This window comes from Neofelis nebulosa, chromosome 10, assembly GCF_028018385.1.
Source record: "Neofelis nebulosa isolate mNeoNeb1 chromosome 10, mNeoNeb1.pri, whole genome shotgun sequence".
In the NCBI taxonomy this organism is placed as follows: domain Eukaryota; kingdom Metazoa; phylum Chordata; class Mammalia; order Carnivora; family Felidae; genus Neofelis; species Neofelis nebulosa.
The window spans coordinates 42,938,511-42,962,340 of record NC_080791.1 but is presented as its reverse complement, the minus strand read 5'-3'; the positions used below and the strand labels follow the sequence as shown (position 1 = coordinate 42,962,340).

Sequence of the window (23,830 nt, the reverse complement as noted above, 5' to 3'; positions counted from 1 at the left end):
GAGATACAAGGTCCTAGTACCCAAGTCAAGTTCCTGGATATTAGGGGCGTGCTTTCCATTCCAGAGGAGATGACTGCTAGAGCATTAGTTATCTTTGCACTGACAGATAAAAAAGAGGCCCAGCAGTTAGTATGTCTATTTAGCTATTGGCACTCACATAAACCCTGCATGTAGAACTTGATGACATCTATCTACCAGATTAGCAGAAAGGCTGCTAACTTTGTGTGGACACCTGACCAACAGTATGCTCTGGAGGCCCTCCAATGGGCTACCTAGGCTGCCCTTTCTTTGATTCCCATTGATCCACATTTACCATTTGAGTTATTGGTCTTAGCAACCTCTCAGTTCACCAATTGGGAGTTATAGCAGAGGGATATCACTATGGACCAGCAATGCTATTGGGATTTTGGACCCTTAAGCTCTTGGAATAAGCTAAAAGCTATACACCCCTTTTGAGAAGCAATCATTGGCTTCTTATTACACCTTGGTGGGTACTGAATACATGACCCATGGCCATGAAGTAGACTCACAGTCAGAAATCCCAGTCATTCCATGGGTCTGAGCAGGGGCCTCAAATTGTGAAATGGTGGCTTTGGGATTCTCAGAAAATGGTACACACAGGAGGGGGAAAAGCCTGGCCCACCTGGGGTCTTGCAAAAATGAAAGACCTCAGACACCATGGGTCTCACGAATGCTCCTCCACCCCATAGGAATATAGTTCAACGAGCTCTGTGTCTAGTGGCTCAGTAGAGACCCAAATATAGAGACTTTCAGGACCATACATGGGCTTGGTTCACTGATTGCTCCTCCTGATTAACTTTTACTAGGATTGAATGAGATGCAGCTGCCATCCGACTTGACAGAGACCTGTCTCTTATGGAGCATGGTGAATGATGCTTAGGATAATTGGCAGAGCTAGGACACATGGGTGGCTCAGTTGGTTAAGTGTCCGACTTTAGGTCAGGTCATTATCTCATGGTTCATGGATTTGAGCCCTGCATAAGGCTCTATGCTGATAGCTCAGAGCTAGAACCTGCTTCAGATTCTGGGTCTCCCTTTCTCTCTGCCCCTCCCCAGCTTGTGCGCTCTCTCTCTCTCTCTCAAAAATAAATAAACATTTTTTTTAAAAAAAGGATAATTGGCAGAGCTTCATGCAGTATGGATGGCTATCCAGACCACCTCAGCAAATGAGCCGTGCTATATTTTCATTGACTCATAGGCTGTGATTAATGTCCTGGCTGTTGGTTTAGGCCACTGGAAAGTCCTGGACTGGCATATAAAATAAGCTCCTTTTGGGGGATAAGACATTTGGATCAAAATGTGTTTTGTTCTGAATAAGCTTTTTTGTTATTCATGTCACTAAAAAGACCACTGTATTGATAAAGGGAAACATAATCAATAAGCAGACCCCTTTTGTGAACTAAATATGAAAAATGAATTGTTTTCTGCCCCAGAGCCAGCATATGTGCAAGCAGTTGCTTCCTGAGTCCATGAGAAATGGAAAATGGAAATTCAGTCATCATCCTAGATAGGACCTAGGCAGATACAAACTACCACTATTAATCAGAAGATACTGAAATAGTGTGGAAAAGCTGGCCTGCCAGCTATATCCTAAGTAAGGCTAAAAATACTGCCCAAGGACCGTTCTCTTGAACCAACAGGCCAGGGTCTTCTTTATAGATAGATCACTGTGGGCCTCTCATCCCATGCAGAAGGTTCTACTGAATCTTAACTGTGTTTACTTTTTCTCCGGGTTTGGCTTCACCATCTCTGTATTCTTCTGACTCAGGCCCATCATCTAGGCCCTAGAAAGCCATTTTTTTTTCTTGGTTTCCCTGAGCACATTGCCTCTGATAATGGACCTGATGATGATAACGGATTTCTAGCTCAAGGTGCAAACAATGGGCCCAATTATGGAGAGTAACAATGAACTCTCCCTGCTCCATAAAACTTCCAGGATTCAGGGATTGCTTAGCATTTAAATGGACAATTAAAGGACAGACTTAAGAGGTACATAGGAGAGGATGGGGTAAGCCCAGCATAGACTACGTATTTCAGGTGAGTAGTCTGGACTCTCAATGCAACAATTCCTCAAAAGGGTACTTTTCGTATCCTTCTTTGACCAAGGTGCACAGCTATTCCTTCAACTGTATACTCTTCCTTCGGGATTATAGATACCTTGGACTCCATGGGGGACTTCCATGCCACTGACCCTTTACTGAAGACCCAAATTGGTGGAAGATTAGGATGGCAATTAAACAGCAAGGGGTGGGAGACAGTTATCTCTTTCTCTATTTACCCCCTGGAGACAGAGCATGGGTTTTGGCCTACAAGGATCTTGAAGATATTGACCATTAATTTAAGTTCTCTAGTTCAACATTTTCCTTAAGACGACCTTGCCACTTGGCCCTGAGTAGCCCTGCAGAATGGATATAAGTACAGTAAAACCTTGGATGACAAGTAATTTGTTCTCCGAGTGTTCTGCAAGACGAGCAAACATTTCTAATAAATTTTAACCTGATAAAAAAGTGATGTCTTACAATATGAGTAGTGTGTGATGCCAAATGTCACATGATCACAACTGAGCCAATGGTTCTTCTCTCTCTCTCTCACTACAGGATTGTGGGTGATCATCTCCTATGCTCAGATGCTTGGTCTTAGACCATGGTGTTTGGCAGAAATCAGTGATTTTTCAGAATGGTGGAAGGTGCCCACAACTGGAACTAGTGTATTTTTGGTCACTTCAAAGCACCTGTGGATAGTCCTTTGATTTTTCATATAAGAGTAAGCTTAGGAATGCTTTGCTTCATTCTAGGTCAGGCTGCATGCAGATATAGCCTCTTGCCTCTGCTGCCTTATTGCCAGTTACATTAAATACAGTACATGACAAGAGTTTATTAATACTGTACTATAGTCAACATCCACGTGAGTGTATATAATGGCCCCAATGCAGAAATAGATTCAATTGAGCCAATAGATTGAGTGATTCCATTAGTGATAATGAAAGTTGTCCTACACAATAACCCTCCTCTCTCTTGTCTCCCTCACACCAGCCATGAAGGTTTTCAAAGGTAAGTGCAGGTTAATTTGTTTATTTTTCTTTATATTTTGTATTGTATTATTTTGTATTATATTACAGTATTATAATAACTTTTATGAATACTTTTGGGTTGTGGAATGAATCATCTGAATTTCCATTATTTCTTATGGGGAAATTCACTTTGATATATAAGTGCTTTGGATTACAAGCATGTTTCTGGAACATGGTTTTACTGTATATAAAATAAAAATTATACTAAACCACAAAAGGATCTAAGCCAGAAGGTTTACTGGAAGGTTTCCTTGCCCACAATAGGAAAAAACTGCCCAAGTTGCTGTTGATGGGGAACAATTCTCCCAATTGATAGCATATGAACATCTTCAATCTGGGAGCTCAGATATGGGGAAAGGAGAATTAGGTATTTAACTTCCACTCTTTTTGCTCCACAGAGTAGCTTGTGTTGGCTCCTGCATCACCGGATTCATTGGTGTATCCATATAGGTAGCTGCCAGCACCATGAATTTGATGAGCTATCAGATATGTCACCCCCTGCCTAATCCTACAGATAAAAACATCTGATTGTTGTACTCCTGAATATCACAAATGGACATTTCTTTAATCATGTACCTTTCTGGTACCCTGGGTACAGCAACCTTATTATCTGGATTTGATGTATTGCTGCATTTGAACTCTGATACTGCAGAACAAAATGCTTGCCACTTCTGCCAACTCACTCCTGTCAAAGATTGTGGCAAATGAAACATCTGGAGGAGGGGGCATGGGATCGATTATTGGGGCCATTTTGTTTACAATGGTGCTCCTGCTATGCATAGATGTAGTTATTCTTTCGTTGTCTAGGTCATCCAATTGGAAAAGTTATGTGAAGCCTGTCCATGACCGTGGCTGAGGTCATTAGTGATACCATCTCAGCTTTGGAGGAGCCTATGTGCGTTGGTCTTGGTAGTGCTGGACAATCGCACAAGCCTCTAACTCTTGTTGGCCAGCAAGGAAGGAGTGTGCCACTGCCAAAGTCTTGTGCTGCACCTGAATCAAGGAAACTGACAAAGTAGAACAGTACATTATGAGGCTTAGTGGGAGGCTTCCTGGATCTCTAGCGTAGACCCTAATGGGCTATGAGGCATCTTTTTCTGGTTTGGAAATGGTTAAGGCCCATGACTGTGTTCATTACTCCTGGTAGGCTCGATCATCCTGCTTGGGGTGATTTTGACTGTGGCTCTGGTCTGCTGTTGCCTCGGATAGATTAACCTGTTACGGTCATAGTCCCTCGGTGTTCAAATCATTTGAGTCCTTGACAGGGTAGCCTATGCTACTCTCTCAAGTAGCATAAAGGATCAAGAGATAAAGTTGAGGAGTTCATCTCAAGGCCAAAATTCTAGGTAAGATTTTTTAGGCCTAACCCCAGGCAATTATAAGGCTTTTCTTGGCAGGTCTCGTGGGGAGAAGCTGCTCTCCCCACATCAGATCTGGTGCACAACTAACACATTGCAATTTTCTGGAGGGAGCTGCAGCTGAGAATTCATGCACTTCTGGGGTAGCCACGTTCATATGCATATCTGTATTCCTAGTAGAGGTGCCCCTACTGAGACTTCCTTATTGGGGGTCTTGGCTGAAGTACTTTTCTCACTTTGATGAGTAACTTTCCCTTTCTAGCAAGTCCATGGGTCCATAAAAAGACTGGAACCTTTCATTCAGGACTCCTTGGCAGTAAGATGATTACCCCAGGCTGCTTGTATCTATCTGACTTCATCTAGTGCTGATTTATAGGGGGAAAAGAGAACACCGGAGAGCTGGCACTCCTTTTTGCCTCCTGTTTGCACTGTTGTGGTAAATGAATAATGGTTTGATTGACATTTTCAGTTTGGATAATTGTCATAATTGAATACCTCAACAACTGATCACATAACTTCCTCTACCCTCCCTTTAGGAAGACAATGCTTCCTTCCCTCCCAAGGCAATATATGCTGTCTTCAAGATACACCCCATCTCCCCTCCTGACTATGTCCTACAGCTGGGGTTAAGTTGCAGCATCACCCAGCTGGGGAGGTGATGATCCTGATGAGGGGGCAGAGGGATTGTATATACCAGAGTATCTGTGAGAAATAGCCAGCATGTACCAGCAGGAGCTGGAAGAATACATGTGGGGCTGGATTTGAAGTTGCTAGATCAAAGTGGTTGAAAGATAAATTTGGATAGAAAATAGTTTATTGCCTTGAAAGCATTCTCCTGACATACATAATGTAACACTCTGGCAAGAACCCAAGATCATGTACATTGCTACTAGCACAGTGGCTAGAGCATGCAATAAGCAAATGCCAACACTTGGAAAGTTGCAATGTCATGGAGGAAAGTAGAGAAAAGGATTGGCATGGAGGAAAGTAGAGGTAGGAATTAAAGGCTTTGGGGAAGTGAATGTGTTGGGAGAGACACACTGTGTGTGGCCATAAGAACTTCCAGATTATTATATTTCATGAGAAGACAAAGAGGACGCAGAATTTACCAAGACTGTGTAAAAGAATTTGCTGATGCAACAGACACAAGCCTCACTACACTTGGGCAGTAGTGGCTCTCTTCTTTAGATGTGGGCTGGTGGCAGGACAGGCTCTGACCCGAACTTGGATCACTGAGAGAATGGAAAGGACAGGCCTCTGTAACAGTGGAAACCAAGAATTGGGACTTAATTGCCAAAAGCCAGGGGTCCATAGGAATTGTAATGAGCATTTGGGGGTAAAGTGGCAGCTGAGGGGCTGATATTCAAAAAGTTCTGAAAATGGTTAACAGAATGTAACTTCCCTACAACAGACTAGATGGGCAGCTGTAAGGGTCTTACTTAGCTTGTATTAGCAGAAGAAATCCAGGATAGATTGTTGGGAGGTTAAGGATTGTCCCCCAAATAGAAGATCAAACTCCCTAAGTCAGTATCCAACCCTGGGTTAGCTCTCATTGACAAAGATGTCCTGTCCCTGGGGGAAAGGACTCTGCAATGCCATGGCAACCATACATAGTGATGTCTTTCCCAGTGTTCCTCAAAGGAACCTATGGCATTTTATCAGCTAATAGTTCTCTGGGGGAAAGAGAAGAGCTAAACATTTTAAGGATTGTAGTAAATAGAGTCTCCCTTAATATTTGATATTTGGAGAGCTGAAGCAACATCATGACATTCCTGTTAGAGTGAGGGCATATAAGGTGCAGGTGATGAATGAACTTTAGAAAGTTCTGGCTTACAGTGGATCCAATAGGTCTATTCACACACAAGATTATAACCTCTTCAGTCTCCAAGTGTATAATCTCCTATCTAATTGTCATCCCCTCTGTCCTCAAAAGCACAATTAGGATACATACTTTGCAGTAGATAGCACACCCCCTCTATTGGTTCCTAAGCCTCTAAGGTACTAATTATTATAATGAGGGAGCCTAAGTGGAAGCCTCCAAAATTCACACAAACACAGATAACAAATAAAAAATAATACTGCACCCAGGGGTGGGAAGTATAGGGAGTGGGAGTGGTAGGTGGGATTAGCCCCTGGCGGGGGGGCTACTTTTGAGAAGCTAAAGAATTTAATGATGATTGCCCCCATCATATCCATGTTTAATTCACCAGAATGTCCCCTGCAGAAACAGAATAGACCCTGGAAAGTAAGTGTAGACTACCACAAACTCAACTAAGTAATAGCCACATATTTCAGTGGCTGTGCCACATATGGAATCTGCTAGAGCAGACAAAGATGGCTTCAAACTCCACTTCGGCATCTGCTTGAAGGGAAGCCAAAGTGCAACAGGGAGGGATTGCAGAATATGGTGATTTCTATTCTCATTTCAAAGGGAAAATCAAGGCAGGTATAATTCAGAATTAAAAAAAAAAAGAAAAGAAAAGAAAAAATAAAAGTAAGTATGTCTCTCAATCTTTCTCCTGGCCACCATTTCATTTTGCTGTTAATTTTAGAAACAATTCACTCTCAAACACATAGACAGACATACAGGCAGACGATAGGCAAACCAACAGACTTTCTATTACAAGCTAAGTATTCATGACCATCCCTAGCTTCTGGGCATCATTATTTATGAGATGCGGCATGCATGATGTATCGATACTAACCTGTGAGAAAAACATGAATCCTAAACAATTTCTAGAATACTGAGTGCATCCTACTTTCTTTCAACATTTTTTCTTAGACTTACCTGCGTGTATATCACATTATCACCTGAATATATTTTCTTTATAATGTTAAGGAAAAAAGATATACTAACACAAGGTGCTCTCTGTGGTCAAGGTGCCAAAGAGAAACTAAACATCTAGAGGCTTTTGGTGGGGACCAAAAGGGCATATATCTGTTAATCATAAAGGATTGTGATATCTGTCACTTATTCTATGAAAGAACATTTGGGCTGTAAGCATAGTGGACCTCTTGTATTTCTTCATCCAGAAGCACCCTGCCACCACATTCTTTATCTAAAAAACTATGAAATTATTTCATCTTTGTAGAATGATTGGATTTTTACAACTACATGTCTGTTTCACTATGGATAACTTTAATTTGGTATGTTTCAGATGATGCTCTATTGAACTCTTTGTTTTCTTCTCTGGCAGTGGCAGTAATCAGGGCTGTGGCACAGGTTTTTGTCAGGTGGTTCCTTGAACAAAGGTCCCTGAAGCAGGAGCACATGGGGGTTGAATTCTCTCCATGAATCCTGACTTGATATTGGATCAATATGAGAAAGGGGTGCTCTTTGGTAATTTATCTACCCAGAGATGGCAACTTTTCCTAATTCATACAAAAGCATTTTATGTACTATTGGTACTTTGCCCATTGGTTCAGGTAGTCAAATTGTTAATTGATATTTCTCTGTTTAACAATAAAATATATGTTAGGGTTTGATGGTCTCTACTGTACAACTTGAATACTTTTATTATCAATGGGTGAAAGCTTATCAATTTGAAAAGGCATGTTTTCCTAATCTTGTCCTCTTTGAAATAAACTTACTTTCAAATGAAGTATTAGCTCTTAATTTCATAATTTCTTCCTTGGGAAATTTCCAGACTATTCTAGCTTTAGTCATTGGTAATAACTTAAAATTTTACAAGCAATTTGCTCTTTTTTCTTGTGAGTTAAGCTAAATACACACCCATTTTTAAAAGCTTACATGTTCTAAGCTTGAGGGAAGATAGTATCCACTTCCTTTTGACAAAAGGAAGAAGAAATATTTGTGTATTAATAATAAAGGAACCTGGGGCGCCTGGGTGGCGCAGTCGGTTGAGCGTCCGACTTCAGCCAGGTCACGATCTCGCGGTCCGTGAGTTCGAGCCCCGCGTCAGGCTCTGGGCTGATGGCTCGGAGCCTGGAGCCTGTTTCCGATTCTGTGTCTCCCTCTCTCTCTGCCCCTCCCCCGTTCATGCTCTGTCTCTCTCTGTCCCAAAAATAAATAAAAAACGTTTAAAAAAAAATAATAATAATAAAGGAACCTGACATTTGTTACTTTTTTACTTCCCAAAGCCCTTAAACACCAAACCCACTACATAACTAGAATGTAAAGCTGCTTGAATGCAGATTTTTACGTGTTGGCCCATAAAAGAGGGCTAGTACATAGTAGGTACTCAATAAATACTCGTCATACAAATGAATAACATCATGCCTCAAACCTGAAAAAAAATTCTAACCTTTAGAAATCATATTTTCATTACCATTTCTGATTTCTCATATAAAGACAGACTCAAGGGGCACCTGGGTGGCTCAGTCGGTTAAGTAGCCAACTTTGGCTTAGGTCATGATCTTGTGGTCTGTGGGTTCAAGCACCGTGTTGGGCTCTATACTGAGCCTGGAGCCTGCTTCAGATTGGGCTCAGAGCCTGGAGCCTGCTTCAGATTCTGTGTCTCCCTCTCTCTCTGCCTCTGCCCCCACTCGCACTCAGTCTCTCTCTCTCTCTCAAAATAATAAACAAACATTAAAAAAATACAGACTCAACGAAGCAAATTTTCCATACTATATATCAAGAGATCCAGGCAATGCACCATGGCATCCATTGCACAGAATGCTATGAAGAGAAAATGCAATTATATGTGATAATAATGTATGTTCCAGATACTATATAAAATAGTATCTATAATAATGTATGGGACATTATAAGTTTTTAATATATGTTAAAATATATACAGTAAAGTAATAATTTATATTTCATGTATAATTATGTATAATTAAACTTATACCTCATTTACTCTTCCCTAATTTTTTATTGTAGTAATAGTTCATATCCATTTGAGTACCATTAAACAAAATGAGCAAATTTTTTTTTTGTATATCTTATATCATACTTTTGCTGCAGCACCCAATGTTTTGGATGCTTTCCAGTATTTATTCATCAAACAAGTCAGAAGAGTAGAATGAGTTACAGATAGTCTCTGACTTATGATGGTTCAATTTACACTTTTTTTGACTTTCCATGGTGTGAAAGTGATACACATTGGGTAGAAATTGTACATTGAATTTTGATATTTTCCTGAACTAGCGATATATGATCTAATACTCTTTCCTGATGCTGGGCAGTGGCAGTGAGCTACAGCCCCCAGCCAGTCAGGCCATCATGAAGGTAAACAATCTGTATAGTTAAAACCATTTTGTTCTTTACTTTCTGTAAGTATTCAATAAATTACATGAGAAATTCAGTGCTTCATTGTAAAATAGGCTTTGATGGTTGTGCCCAACTGTAGGCTAATGTAAGAGTTTTGAACACATTTAAGATAGGTTAGGCTAAGCTACAATGTTCAATAGGTTAGGTGTCTTAAATGCATTTTGCACCTACAATATTTTCAACAGGTGATGGGTTTATTGGAGTGTAGGTCCATCATAAGTTGAGGAAGATTTATACTTTTTAAAATTTATTTAAGAGAGAGAGAGAGGAAGGGAGGGAGGGAGGGAGGGAGAGAGAGAGAGAGAGAGAGAGAGAGAGAGAATGATCTAGGGAGGGACAGAGATAGAGGGAGAGACAGAATCCCAAGCAGGCTCCAAATTATCAGCACAGAGCCCAATGTGGGGCTCAAACTCATGAACCGTGAGATCATGACCTGAGCCGAGATCAAGAGTTGAACGCTTAACCCACTGAGCCACCCGGGTGCCCCAAGATCTATACTTTTAATCATACTTTAATGGAAGCAGAATAATAAATCGGTACATTTGAAACAAATTCTTTTGCTATTTTTTTCTTAGAAAATTATATACTATGGTTCCTTCACATTATCTCCAGTTAGCATTACTTAGATTCAAACTTCAACACTATAAACAAACAAACAAACAAACAAATAAATACCTATATTAATGAGGAATAATTCAGTTAGATGACCTACATTCAGGAGTTCAAACTAGGGTTGAAATCATAAACATTATGTATAATCATGAAAATGTCCAGTTTTTACATGGGAGAAATATGGATGGTGTATTGGCTATATATTCTGGTTATTATCAGCACATATACGGATTTCTATAAATCAGTATGCCAATACTATGCTAAATATTAAAAATATATTGAATTAATTTTAGTAATTTCTGTCACGTTAATATTAATAATGGATCACGTTTAAATCTTGACAGTAAAGGATTAAGATAATGATACCCAGGGGCGCCTGGGTGGTTCAGTTGGTTAAGTGTCTGACTTCAGCTCAGGTCATGATCTCACGGTTCATGGGTTTGAGCCCTGCATCGGGCTCTGTGCTGACAGCTCAGGGCCTAGAGCCTGCTTCTGATTCTGTGTCTTCCTCCCCTCAGCTCCTCCTCTGCTCACACTGTGTCTCTCTCTCAAAATAAAGATTTAAAAAATTAAAAAAAAAAGATAATGATACCCAAATTAAACAGTGACTATTTTATCTTGTCCAGAAATAGAAAACTGATTTGAAAATGTATTGCAGGCTGAGCATTTCTTCCTCCTTGATCTGTTATAAAAAGGACATACTACAGCACCAGAAATGTAAGCCCATTAAAAGAGGGAACAAGATTCAGTATCTCAAATGAGGTAACAACTAAACAGAGGCAAATTTGGATGTTTAAAAGAAAATGAATCTATACAAAGGTAAAATTATACCCTAACTCTAGAAAACTTTATTTTCCAAACCAATCCTATCTTCTGCTATGATCCAATATGAAAAAAGTCATTACTAATGCATATATGTATTTCAATAAGCTGATTTGACTGTACATGTTGCTTTCAATGAAATCCTAATTTTAATCTGAGGGCACTATTGTGTTTTTAAGGTTGAGATCTATAATAACATTTATATTTTTGTTTCTTATGAAAAGTATTTCAATGGTTTAATCTACAGGAATATTCTTTTCCCAAAACTTAATGAAAACTCTCATTCAGTGCTGTTGGTAATAGAAACCAGTACAGCTACTTTGGAAAACAGTTTGACAGTTTCTTAAAAAGCTAAACATAATCTTATCATACAATGCAATAGTCATGCTGGTATCTATTTAGTCAACTGATTTGAAAACTTATTTCTACACAAACAACTTGCACAAAAAGGTTTATAAAATCTATATTCATAATCACCAAAACATGAATGCAACCAAGAAGTCTTCAATAACTGAGTGGATAAATAAATGTGATATAGCCAAACAATGTGGTTCTATTCAGCAATATAAAGAAATTAGCTATCAAGCTGTGCAAAAACATGGATGAATCTTCAAGGTATATTTCTAAGTGAAAGAAGTCAATCAACAAAAGTTACATACCGGTATGCCATTTGGGAAGTGGCAAAACTATAGAGGTGATAGACAGATCAGTAGTTGCCAGCAGTTTGGGAGGAAAGAAGGTTGAATAGGTAAAGCACAGGGAACATTTTTAAAAGAATTCTTTAAATAGCCTGTATGATTCTGTAATTGTGAATACATGACTTACATGACACTACACATTTCTCAAAGCCCATAGACTTTTATAGAACAAAGAATAAATCCTAATGTAAGCAAATAATCATATAGTGATATATCTATATAATATAAAGAGACTTATTATAAGGGATTGGCTCACGTGATTATAGAGGCTGAGAAGTTTCAAGATACACAGGTCATAAGCTGGAGACTTGGAGACCCAAGAGAGCTGAATTGTAGTTCTGGTAGGTTTGCAATCCAAGAAGAGCCATGTTTTGGTCTGAGTCCACAAGGCTGGAAAATACCAATATTTCAGCTCAGGCATGGAGGCAGGAGGAATTATATTTTAGTCTTTTTGTTCTATTCATGTCTTCAGTTGATTGGATGAGGATCACCTGCATTAGGAAGGGCAATCTGCTTTACTCAGTAGATCAATTCAAATGTTAATCTCATACAGAAAGATTTTCACAGACACATTCAGAGTAATAGCTGGCTAACTGTCTGGGCATTCTGTGGTCCAGACAAGTTGACACATAAAAATAACTATCACATAGGCTGTAACAAAGGAATCTAATTACATTACAAATGTATGAAACAACCTCGTTGAGCAGGTAGAGGCAAAACATGCTGATCTAAGTAGCTTTGGAAATGAGTAGAGACTATAAAACTACAGGAAAAAGAGCTGAACATAAGCACCATGCCTTTGGTTAATAAGATTCTTTCCCATGGAGTTACAAGTTAATAATTCTGAAACTACTGACATGCCTACTGGACTTGAATACTTACGTGTTATAGATAGTGGATGGTGGGAGTGTATCTTGTGCTACCATTCAACTTATTACTGGTAGGTTCCAGAAATAGCCCCATTTTACAAAGAAAGGAAGTTAATTCATTTGAAAATTATAGTAAGATTGCCAGGACCCAGGTTAAATAATTTGCAGTCACACTTTTCCTGGCTGAGTAGTATTTAGCTGTGCAGATGCATTCAGTGAGAAAACAGATAAATTCATTAAGATTTGGGTTTCTGCTAGATGAGTGGCACAGAAAGACAGATGAGGAAAAAAGGAAAATAATGAGCTACAAAACACTTTTTAAAATAGTTTTTATATTTTAGTTGAAAATCAATATATCTCCCTTCCGATTTATACATTCCTTTGGAATGCCCTTCCATTTCACATATTTTGATTGTAGGGAAATCATAGAGCAAAATGAAAATTTACTTTTTAAAAATTAGATTCCAGTTGGCACTGTTTGATAATTGAGAGATCATTTTATAATTCTGGTTAATTTTTACTTTTTTAAAAAAATTGAAAACTATATTTTAGCTGCACTTATTTGAAATAAAAATTAATATATTAAAGTATTGATCTGCCTGGCTAATAATAAACTTCAAGCCCTTGAATATCATTTGTAAGGTCTGTGATTGCAAAACTTTTTATATTTGGCTTGAATGTATTTTAGTTTTTTTAACTTAAAGATCCTACTTTGAACTGATTTGAATAAAACTGTATGGAATTACATATCATAACATCAATTTACATTAAAATAAAGAATATTAGAATACTGTTAAAACAGAGGTAAAATATTCTGACCTATGTAGTAACTCAGGGAATACTTAATTCTGAATCACATATAATGTGTACATATATTGCTAGATATAACAAGAGTTGAAATTTTGCTGGTGTCAGTGAACCAGATGGCTGGTCATTTTTCTTTAGTTATGAGGCAAAGTTAAGAAACAAAGCTGTCACAAAGTGTTTCATCAGCCCATCAAACCACAGACTCAAGAGTGAAAATTTTCATTATGCATAATGCAAGACACCTAACCATTCTTATTTCACTGAATTTCAATAGATATCCAATTCAGAAAGAAATAATTCAGAATATTATGTGATTTTCCTTATGGCTCTAGAGGATGCCAATATCAATTCAAGGCAATAATCACATTATGAGTTGGTAATATATTGTGCATGTTTATATGAAAGATTTTCATTGCAGAATGCACCGATAACGTAGGGTTTCAACAAATCTGTCTTTAAAAAAATCCTCTATGACTATTAAAATGAGATGTTCTTAAAAATTCTCCAGCTATCATGTACTAATACTTCGGACCCTTTTAAAGATCAATCATATTGTCTAACTCCTTTAAAAACCAACGATACTGTCAACTATATTTGGTACATGCAACCATGTATTGATAGGTTATAGTTAATTGCTGAGCAAAAATGAGAGTTGTTTGTGGCCACTGTACATTTTAAGTAATAGGAATACAATGTTTTTTGTGATAAAAGAAAAATTAAAAAGGTGGAAAATATTTATGAGATAAGCTGAAAAACCATCTTAAGTTATTGGTTGGAATTTAGGCCTAATGTGAATAGGAAACTTGGCTACCCTTCTCACCATTAGGCCCAAAGTTGGGCATATTCAATGGTCTTTAAAACACTTATGGATTAAAGATATAGCTGAGTTGAACATCAAAGAATTATTATAAAGATATTACTAACAAACTTGGAAAAATGAATATTAAAAGCATATATCTGAATATTCAGTAACCTAGACCCTAAATTAACAAGTTGATTTATTGTTCTATCCAAGTTAAGTATGATCTAATTCCAGACTTTATTCCCTACATACATTACATACTCATTGCCTAATATATCTAATTTTTTTCAATTATAGATGTTACTTGCTTTCAAGTCATTATTATTTTTTCCACTGAGCTTTTGTAAAGTATCTTTAGAGGATTGTAAGGGTACACTGTAGACAGAAGAACATGGGCCAGTCTACATTTTTCAGCTGTTATAAAGGATTATTACTGAATCCCATTCACATTTAAACATTAGTGTGCCTTCATTACTGTGATTTACATTCTTCCATCTGCCACCTTAAGAACTTGTAGAATTACACCTTGTAATTCTAAAAAAGTATGTAATTTGAGAGGCTAGTTTGTGCCAGACATTGTCCTAGGCACTTTGAATACATTGTCTTTAATTCCTACAAATTAACTGTAATAATCCTTACAAATACAAAAATAATGATTGCTGCATATATATATTACTTTGCATATAAAGAAACTGAGGCTCATAAACAATAAGGATGTTCCCCAGACTCCCTAACTACTAAGTGATGGAACCAGAACCCGTGTTTGTTTGTTGCTTAAGAGTTGGGAGTCTCTTAACAACTACTGTGTTCCACTTTTGCTCCAGCTGGTGATTGTGGCTATTTCTTCTAAGCCTTACATTGAATATCTCTGAAAGCTGGACCCATTTTAGGAGCATCTCTGAAGCAGAATGAAGACTGGCTGGTCATCCTCCATCTGGGGTAGGTTTTCTTCTATAACAGGAACTGTTATTTCTTCAGGGGAATTACTCCTACTAGGGATTTGCTAATGATCATTTTGGCTTGCTTAGATTTCTAACATGCCCACTGCCTTTCTCCTTGTGCCAGGCCAGATCTGTGGGCCACAAGCAGCTCCATGATACTCCTTATAGTATAATTATATACTATATAAATATGGTAAACTATAATTAGTTTGGGTTTTAATTATGTGGTGGCTAACACCAGCAATAGGAGGAAGGGAGAGAGGGAGAGACAGATTGATTGATACATATAATGAGGCAAGGCAGTTTAAATATGCAGAATATTGCATTTATCAAAGCTTTTTTTTTTTTTTTTTTTTTCCAACGTTTTTTATTTATTTTTGGGACAGAGAGAGACAGAGCATGAACGGGGGAGGGGCAGAGAGAGAGGGAGACACAGAATCGGAAACAGGCTCCAGGCTCCGAGCCATCAGCCCAGAGCCCGACGCGGGGCTCGAACTCACGGACCGCGAGATCGTGACCTGGCTGAAGTCGGACGCTTAACCGACTGCGCCACCCAGGCGCCCCATCAAAGCTTTTTTTTAAAGTTTATTCATTTTTGAGAGAGTGAGCGAGCACGTGTGAGTGGGGGAGGGGCAGAGAGCGAGGGAAAGGGAGAGGAAGAGTCCCAAGCAGGCTCCAAAGTCAGCTCAGAGCCCAATGTGGGATTCAAACAGTGAGATCATGACCTGAGTGGAAATCAGGCGTCAGACACTTAACCGACTGAGCCACCCAGGTACCCCTCAAAACTTTTTATTCCCAAAGACGTTATAAGAAAGACAAAATTTTTTTTGTGCATTTATTTTGGTTTTTGATAATCTGAAATATTACAAATACTTGTGGTAATTAATAAAAAAATAGAACCACAGAGGTAACAGGAACATTTTAGTAGTAGCTTCCAAGTGGCCCCTAATGCCATGTTAGATTTCAAAGTATTCTCATACCTCATGATTCTGGAAAGGCCCTCATCAGATGGAAAAAAGTGATTGGTAACAAATGGTTTGCAGAGTTGTAAGAAGCTTCTTGGAGACTCAAAAAGTATGTATGTGAGTACAATATATAATTCCACTGAAATTTCTCCAAACATTATACTAACTTTATATGTAATTACTCTCTACTCTTTGTTAAGGACACTTGCTTGCAGAGGGCTCCAAAGCAAATCTTGGGTAGTACCAAAAAGGTGTTCAGAAAAGTGATGATCAGTAATGACCGTTTTCTTGTTTTCTCACTTTTTATGTTCTCTGAAAGATAAAATGTAGAAAGCAATTGTGTATTTGTCTTTTCTACTTACTGGTGGACTCTTTAATCCCACCAGACTGAAGTTGGAGTTAGAAGGAAAAACAAAGATTCTACTTACTACCTGTGGGGCATTTCGTCTTGCAAGGTATCAGTGTTCTCATGTGTAAAACGGGGACAGAAATATTAATGTTGCCCACACAGGTAGAGTTGGCAGCATAATATAGTGGTCAAGCATAGATTTTTTTTTCAGTTGAACAGATAAAAAAGTCATCATTCTTTCTAGATGTGTGAACTTAAAATTAATCCATTTGAGACTCAATTACCTTATCTAAGAAAATGCAGTTAATATAAACTGTTCCATATTATCATTGGGAGGATTAAATATGATGTTTGTAGGGTGCTTGGCCAACTGCCTCACTATAAAATATCAACTTAATAAGTGGTAGTTGTTACTACTCATGTTAATAATGTATACCTTTATGAAGAGTAACATTTTATACAAGTTTATAACATGTTAATCTTATTTTTTCATAATTGAGGATTACATAATTTATTAAAATGTTAAGTACTTCTAACTTGTATACAAAAAAGGAGCTATAAAATTGGTCAGATATTTTGGAATGATGGCCCACTATGTAATTGATACACTGGTATTTCTGGATGAAGAAAAACTTCCAGATTTGTAGCCAAAACAAGAAAAAGGTTTTTCCTGAAAATTTAGAAAAACACAAAGAGGGGTGCATAGGTAAAGACTGTCATACTACACTTTGATTTTAATAGTATGTATTCTCAGGATTAATAATGACTTCAAAAGTTGTTGTGCAGATTTAATGAGATAATATATGTAAATGCCCACCATTTTCTTGCCATGTAATAACTACTCAATAAATGTATGTTGCTTTCCCCTACAGTGTAAATTGCTTGATGGAAAGTGTTATGATTTTTTCTCTGCTTCTCAAAACTAGTGCCTATATAGAGTAGATGCTTAATAGGGGTTTCCAAAAAGTTACAGTTCATTCACTACTAAATGGATTATAGTTAATTTTTAAAAATTTATTCAGTCACTAGTGTCTACTGTGGGACAGGCACTATGCTAAATGCTGGAGACTCTAAAATGAGCACAACAAGAGTTCCCACCTTTAAAGAAAACAGAGCCTATTGGGTAGGCACATCTACACAAATAATTGTAATACATTTTAAGTAGTTAGGTATGGCTTTAACATAATAGCAATGTGGATAGATAGAGTAATGTTAGGAACAGAAAAATAAAAATAACACTGTTTTCCAAAGTATTAGATATTTTTAGGAAGTTTACTTATTCCAATTAACTTACACTTTGTTAATATCATAATGTGAAATATTCAGATTACTTAAATATATTTTTGGGCAAAAATAATAGTACTCTTTTAGTTACTTCTAACTAAAATGTTGGCAGCATCAATAATGGTGAGTAAAAGAAATCCACAGAAATCTCTGTGTCCTAAACTGAACACTCCATGTTGTAGAGGACTATCATGGGGCTTAAATAATTTGTTCTATTGTTGTTTCTTTTCTGGAGCTCCAAGTCATTTGCTACTCTACATTGTATGGACTCCAACTTTTTGGCCCTTTGGCTTTAGCAGAATAGAAAATGCTAGTTGGTTTTATCTTTTTCAGACAAAAATTCTATTTTTTTTCCAAAGACATTTTTCATAGACATTCTTTTTAAATAATTCAGATATATTGATTACACTCTTTAAGATGCTGCTTTTCTGACTTGTCTTGAAGACCATGCCATAGTCCTTTTTTTAAAATATTGTCTTGCTAGCTCTTTCGAGACAAATGAGTATTTTCTTAAAAGAGATAGCTTTTGTTATTCATAATTTCTAATCTTAAACATATATTATTTAGTCATAATATTAATATTTTAACTTAAGCAATTAATTCTTTAGAAGTTTTTTTTTAAATCAAAGTTCTGAAAATCTAATAATGAAAAATTGTCACCTGCTCAAACTTTCTATTTCTCAAAACCTGTCTCTGAAGGAAATTCTATTAACTCTTTTATTGTGTTTTCCAGCAACTTCCTTTTTATCTTTAAATAAAATGCTTATCTTGCTCTTTCCTGACTTATCAATTTTGATTATCTTCTGACTTCCACCTACAATTGTTGAAGATTAAACTATTCTGCACCACTTGCACATTTTGTGGTAGATTTATTGTTTTGCTGGACCCAATTTTTACACCTTGCCCTGTTCCCACTCCTTGGAAGTTTCTTTTCATACCTACTGTGAGCTTGCTATACAAGCTTTTACTCGGGTACTTTAACAACAGTGATACAAAGAAAGGCTTGAAAACACACTGGGACATGTGTACCTCCATTCTTGGATCCCTGACAATGCCATGAGATGAGCCCTGTTTTGTTTCAGGGCGAGAGACTTTGTACATCAAAATCAAGTGGTCCCACCTCCAACCATTCTTGACCTTGCAGTCCTCAGCTGCCCAATGGCTGACTGAAGATATTAGAGCAAACTCAATTTATATCAGCAGAATCTTTCAAGCAACCTGTGGACTCATAAGATGTTTTTTTTAACTATTAAGCTTTAAGATAAAATACATTCCTTCTTTTCACTTTCAGAATAAAATTTTAACAGATTAGTCTGTCTTCTTCCTTTCTCTCTGTCATTTGTTTGAGTCCTCTTGTCTCAGGCTTTAAGCTGAAATTGTTGTTTTCTAGATGTGATTCACCTCGGAACTTCCAGTTGCCAGTCTTCTGGATTGGATATTCTTCCATTTTCTGCCTTTTATCCTTTTTGGTTAATTTCCTTGTTTTGGAGAGCATATTCTCCAATTCCACCCCAGAAAGTATGTATGTGATGTACATATTCGGAGTACTTATAAATCTGAAATTGTCTTTATTCTGTATTCAACTCTTTTGATATTTTGATTTTTTTCACGGTAAGTTATTTTTCTCCAAAGATTTGAGAGTATTTATCCTATGTCTTTTAGCATATATACTGCTATATAGGAGTACAAGTATTATTTTTAATCTCATTCCTTTGTATAAAATTTCTTCTCCAAGACTTTAGAAGCTTTTTAGGATTTTTTACTCTGGATTTCTTCATTGCAGCACAACATAATAAAGTGAGCACCAAAATAATAAAGTGACTTTGTTTAGGATGATATTTAGAAAACTAGATCTATCCATCAAGAAAAGTAGAACTGGATTGATATTAATAGATCAAGAAAGAATCTAATGGAAGATCTAAATGAGAAAGGTAAAAATATAAAATTAATAAATGAAAAAGAGGAGCATGCTTTTGGGATCTATGAGTTGGGAGCAACCTGAAATTTCAACAGCATAAACTTTTAGATAAATACATTGAGGGGCGCCTGGGTGGCTCAGTCAGTTAAGTGTCAGACTTCAGCTCTGGTCACGATCTCACTGTCCGTGAGCTCGAGCCCCGCGTCGGGCTCTGGGCTGATGACCCAGAGCCTGGAGCCTGCTTCCGATTCTGTGTCTCCCTCTCTCTCTGCCCCTCCCCCATTCATACTCTGTCTCTTTCTCTGTCTCAAAAATAAATAAACGTTAAAAAAAAAATACATTGAATTTGATAACACAAAATAAGAGATTTTTGTTCACTGAAAAAAACCACAAAGTTAAGAGAGGATATATATGGATAAGAGATTTGCAATGTTTAAGATGAAATCAGAAAATCAGCTATCTAAGAAATCATGCACTTCACAACAAAAATCAGTAATCTCATTAGGAGAATGGGCAAATGATATGGAACAGATAATTTAATATGAACACTAAAGAGCTAAGAAGTAGCTTAAAGAGATGTTCAAAATTATTAGTAATCAGGGAAACTAGATTTTTAAACTGCACTATGGTATCACTTACAGCTATGATATTAGTCTAGTAAAATTAAAAAGCTGAATACTGCCAAATACTGCTAGGGTTGTGGGGATACAGAAACTGTTACACTGTGGTAGTGGTGGTTTAGACTGGCGTAGCCATTCCAGAAGCAGTCAAGATAAGCACACAATACTATTTGCTCCAAAAATGATAGTCCTTAATAGCAGCATCTAACATATCGGTAAAAGAGCACCAATAAGCATGCCTGTGGAAGGACAACTTGTATTGGTGGAGAAACAGAGGCAATGTGGATTCTCATAAGTGGGGTGGGTAGGTAAAATACGGTTAACCGCAAAACATGGGCTATTATGCAGAAGTTAGGAGCAATAGATTCAATGTACACATTACTACTTAGAATTAAGTATGTAAAAAAACAACATTTTATCAATCTATCTAATCAATCATTCATCTATCAACATCCATTTCATCTTCATGCCTTTTGTATACAGCTCACACCTCAGCATTTGTCCAAGGAAATTGGTGCCTGGAGTTACCAAAACCCTTAAATATACTACATGGCAGAACATGCTTTGAATTGTTTCTCTTTTCTCATGTACTTTAGATGGATAGTTAGTGAATTTTTAAAAGACACACAAACACAATTTTACTTTTTGCATGCTTCATAAAAATCCTATTTTTATTTGAGCTTATAATATACCATAACCCAAGACCATAATATTTCAAAAAAATATTTAACGGGCATTTTCCATATACTAAGGACTATGGAAAGCTCTGAGCATAAAACAATGAATAAGACACATTAACCTTGGCTTCCTGAAGGTTAAATAATAAATTAATGTGTGTGTGGGCTGGGGTACAGTATATGAGTACTTATTTATGCATAGCCTCATTCAACAAGCATATTTTTTTAGCTTTACTGAGGTATAACTGACAAATAAAATTATGAGATATTTAAAGAATACAAAGTGATGATTTAATGTAAGTATATATTGTGAAGGGATTCCTCCCATCTAGTTAATTAACACATCCATCACCTCATATATTTAATTTTATTTTTATTGGTGAGAAAATTTATGTTCTACCCTCTTAGCAGTTTTCAATTATACAGATTATACAGTAACATATTGTTAACCACAGTCACATTATATATTAGATCTGATGGCAACCATGTTTTAAACCTATTTTTATGAATTCCACATTTTTTTTAAGAGTTCACATGTAAGTAACACTGGTGTTTGCCTTTCTTTGGCTCGTTTCACTTAACATAATGCTCTCCAAGCTCTCCCATGTTGTTGTAAATGACAGTATTTTCTTTTTTAAGGACTAAATAATATTCCATCAAATCTACATACCACAGTTTCTAGATACATTCACTCATTGATGGGCACTTCAGCTGTTTTTGTAGCTTGGCTACTGTGAATAACTTTACAATGAACATGCCAGTGCAGATATCTCTTTGAGATAATAATTTCCCTTTTTTGGGGCGCCTGGGTGGCTCAGTCAGTTAAGCATCTGACTTCGGCTCAAGGCATGATCTCATAGTTTGTGGGTTTGTTGACATCTCAGAGCCCAGAGCCTGCTTCAGATTCTGTGTGTGTCTCTCTCTTCCCCTCTCCTGCTCACATTGTCTCTTTCTCTCAAAAAATAAACATTAAAAAAAATTTTCACCCTTTTTTTGATATATACCAAGAAGTGAGATTTCTGGATTTAAGGTCATTCTATTTTTAATTTCTAAAGGAAACTCCATACTGTTTTCTATAGTGGCCACACCAGTTTACATTCCTTCTACTAGGTTACAAGAGTTTCCTTTTGTTCATATCCTCACCAACATTTGTTATCTTTTTTTTTTTTTTGATAATAGACATTTTAACAGGTGTGAGGTGATATCTCTTTGTGGTTTTGATTAGCATTTCCCTGATGATTAGTGATGTTGAGCACCTTTTCATGTAACTGTGGGCGTGTCTTTGGAAAAAAAAGTCTATTTAGGTCCTTTGGGTGCTTTTTAATTATTTAATATTTTGCTATTGAGTTGTAGGAATGCCTTGTATAGTTTATAGTTTAACCCCTAATTGGCTCTGTGACTTGCAAATGTGTTCTCCTATCCCATAGGTTGCCTTTTCATTTTGTTGATGGTTAACTTTGATGAGTGGAAGCTTTTTAATTTGATGCGGTCCCACCTGTTTATTTTTAATTCTGTTACCTTTGCTTTTGGGGTCAAACCTCCCATTTTTTTTTTTTGTTTTTGTTTTTTTTGCTAAGACCAATGTCAAAGAGGTTACCACTTATGTTTTTCTCTAGGAGTTTTTTGGTTTTAGATTAAGTTCAAGTCTGTAATCCATTTTGAGTTGATTTTGGGGTATAATATAAGATAGGGGTCCCTTTTCATTGTTTTTTAATTTTTTTCAACAGTTTCATTCTTTTGCATGTATCTGTCCAACTCGCATAGGAGATGAAACTTGTCAATCAGCCTGGCCTGAGCTCCTGGTTGTATCTCAAAGCTTTGTGATGGTCCAGGTCATCTTCTTTGTTCTTAGTGGTTCTCAGTGGTTGAGGGTGTGCCAAGACCAGACAGTATCCCAAGCGAGGATCCCATTCGGTACCTGGATGAAGGCTGACTGGAAGCCGGATCCTCAGGCAGCAGCTGGGGACGAATGTACTCACTCCTCTTCCAGTGAGAAACAAGGGAATAGGCACTTTTGCTTGCCTTTCTGCACTGGGCCCTGGTGTATAGCCATGGCTGCTGCTGTGCCTGTTAAGAAATGCTTCTTTGATTGCTGTGGTCCTGTGGGACTTGTGAGTGAGAGTCAAGTGTTCCAGAGACCTAACTCTTGGGCAGCACCTGCAAAAACTAGGGCTCAGACGTGTGCACAAGCTCCTTCCAGGGAGATACTGGCAACATGCAGCAGGCTGCAGGGAGACAGCATGGCAGGTGTACATGGTTTCATTGTCCCCAGGGAGTATCATGGCCTGATGCTAAGTATGTACTAATTTAGAAGCCTGACCCTCAGGCAGCAGTTTTCAAAGTATGCAGATGGACCTCTTTCAAGGAAAGACTGGGAAAATTGGGATTATGCCTGCCGTATCTGTACTTGGTCCTGGGGTATAGCCACCAGTGACTCTATTAACAACTGTTAATTACTGCTAACAACTGCTTCTTTGTTTGCTATAGTCTTCTGAATCTCCAGGAAGCAACCCCCCCGGCTTTTAAAGCCAGATGTTTTAGGGGCCCATTTCTCAGGTGGGGTCTTAAAAGTTGAAATAAATCCTTTATTTCCAAAGGGGAAGTTCGGAGTTGGGAGTTCCCTCCAGATTGTAGGTTGCTGTTCTGGGGGTGAGACTTATGGTGAGAGTGTTTCAGCCTTTCCTACCTGTTTTTATATGGGCATTTTCTCACTCACCCGAAATGTAGGAGTTGTTCAGCTGGTTTCTGGATTTCTTTCAGATGTAACTGCTCCATGGGTAACTA

General features: G+C 37.5%; 1 long non-coding RNA gene across 2 annotated transcripts in view; it reads left to right on the top strand.

Annotated features, from left to right (window-relative positions):
- Nucleotides 1-23,128, top strand: part of LOC131487153 (uncharacterized) — a 108,296-nt gene extending 85,168 nt beyond the window's left edge. Inside the window, exons 4-5 of one of the 2 annotated variants that reach the window (XR_009249636.1) lie at nt 15,117-15,231; nt 22,774-23,128. This is a non-coding gene — a long non-coding RNA (uncharacterized LOC131487153). The remainder of the gene's footprint in view (nt 1-15,116; nt 15,232-22,773) is intronic. The other variant, XR_009249635.1, reaches the window with a different exon arrangement.
- Nucleotides 23,129-23,830: the final 702 nt, after the last annotated feature.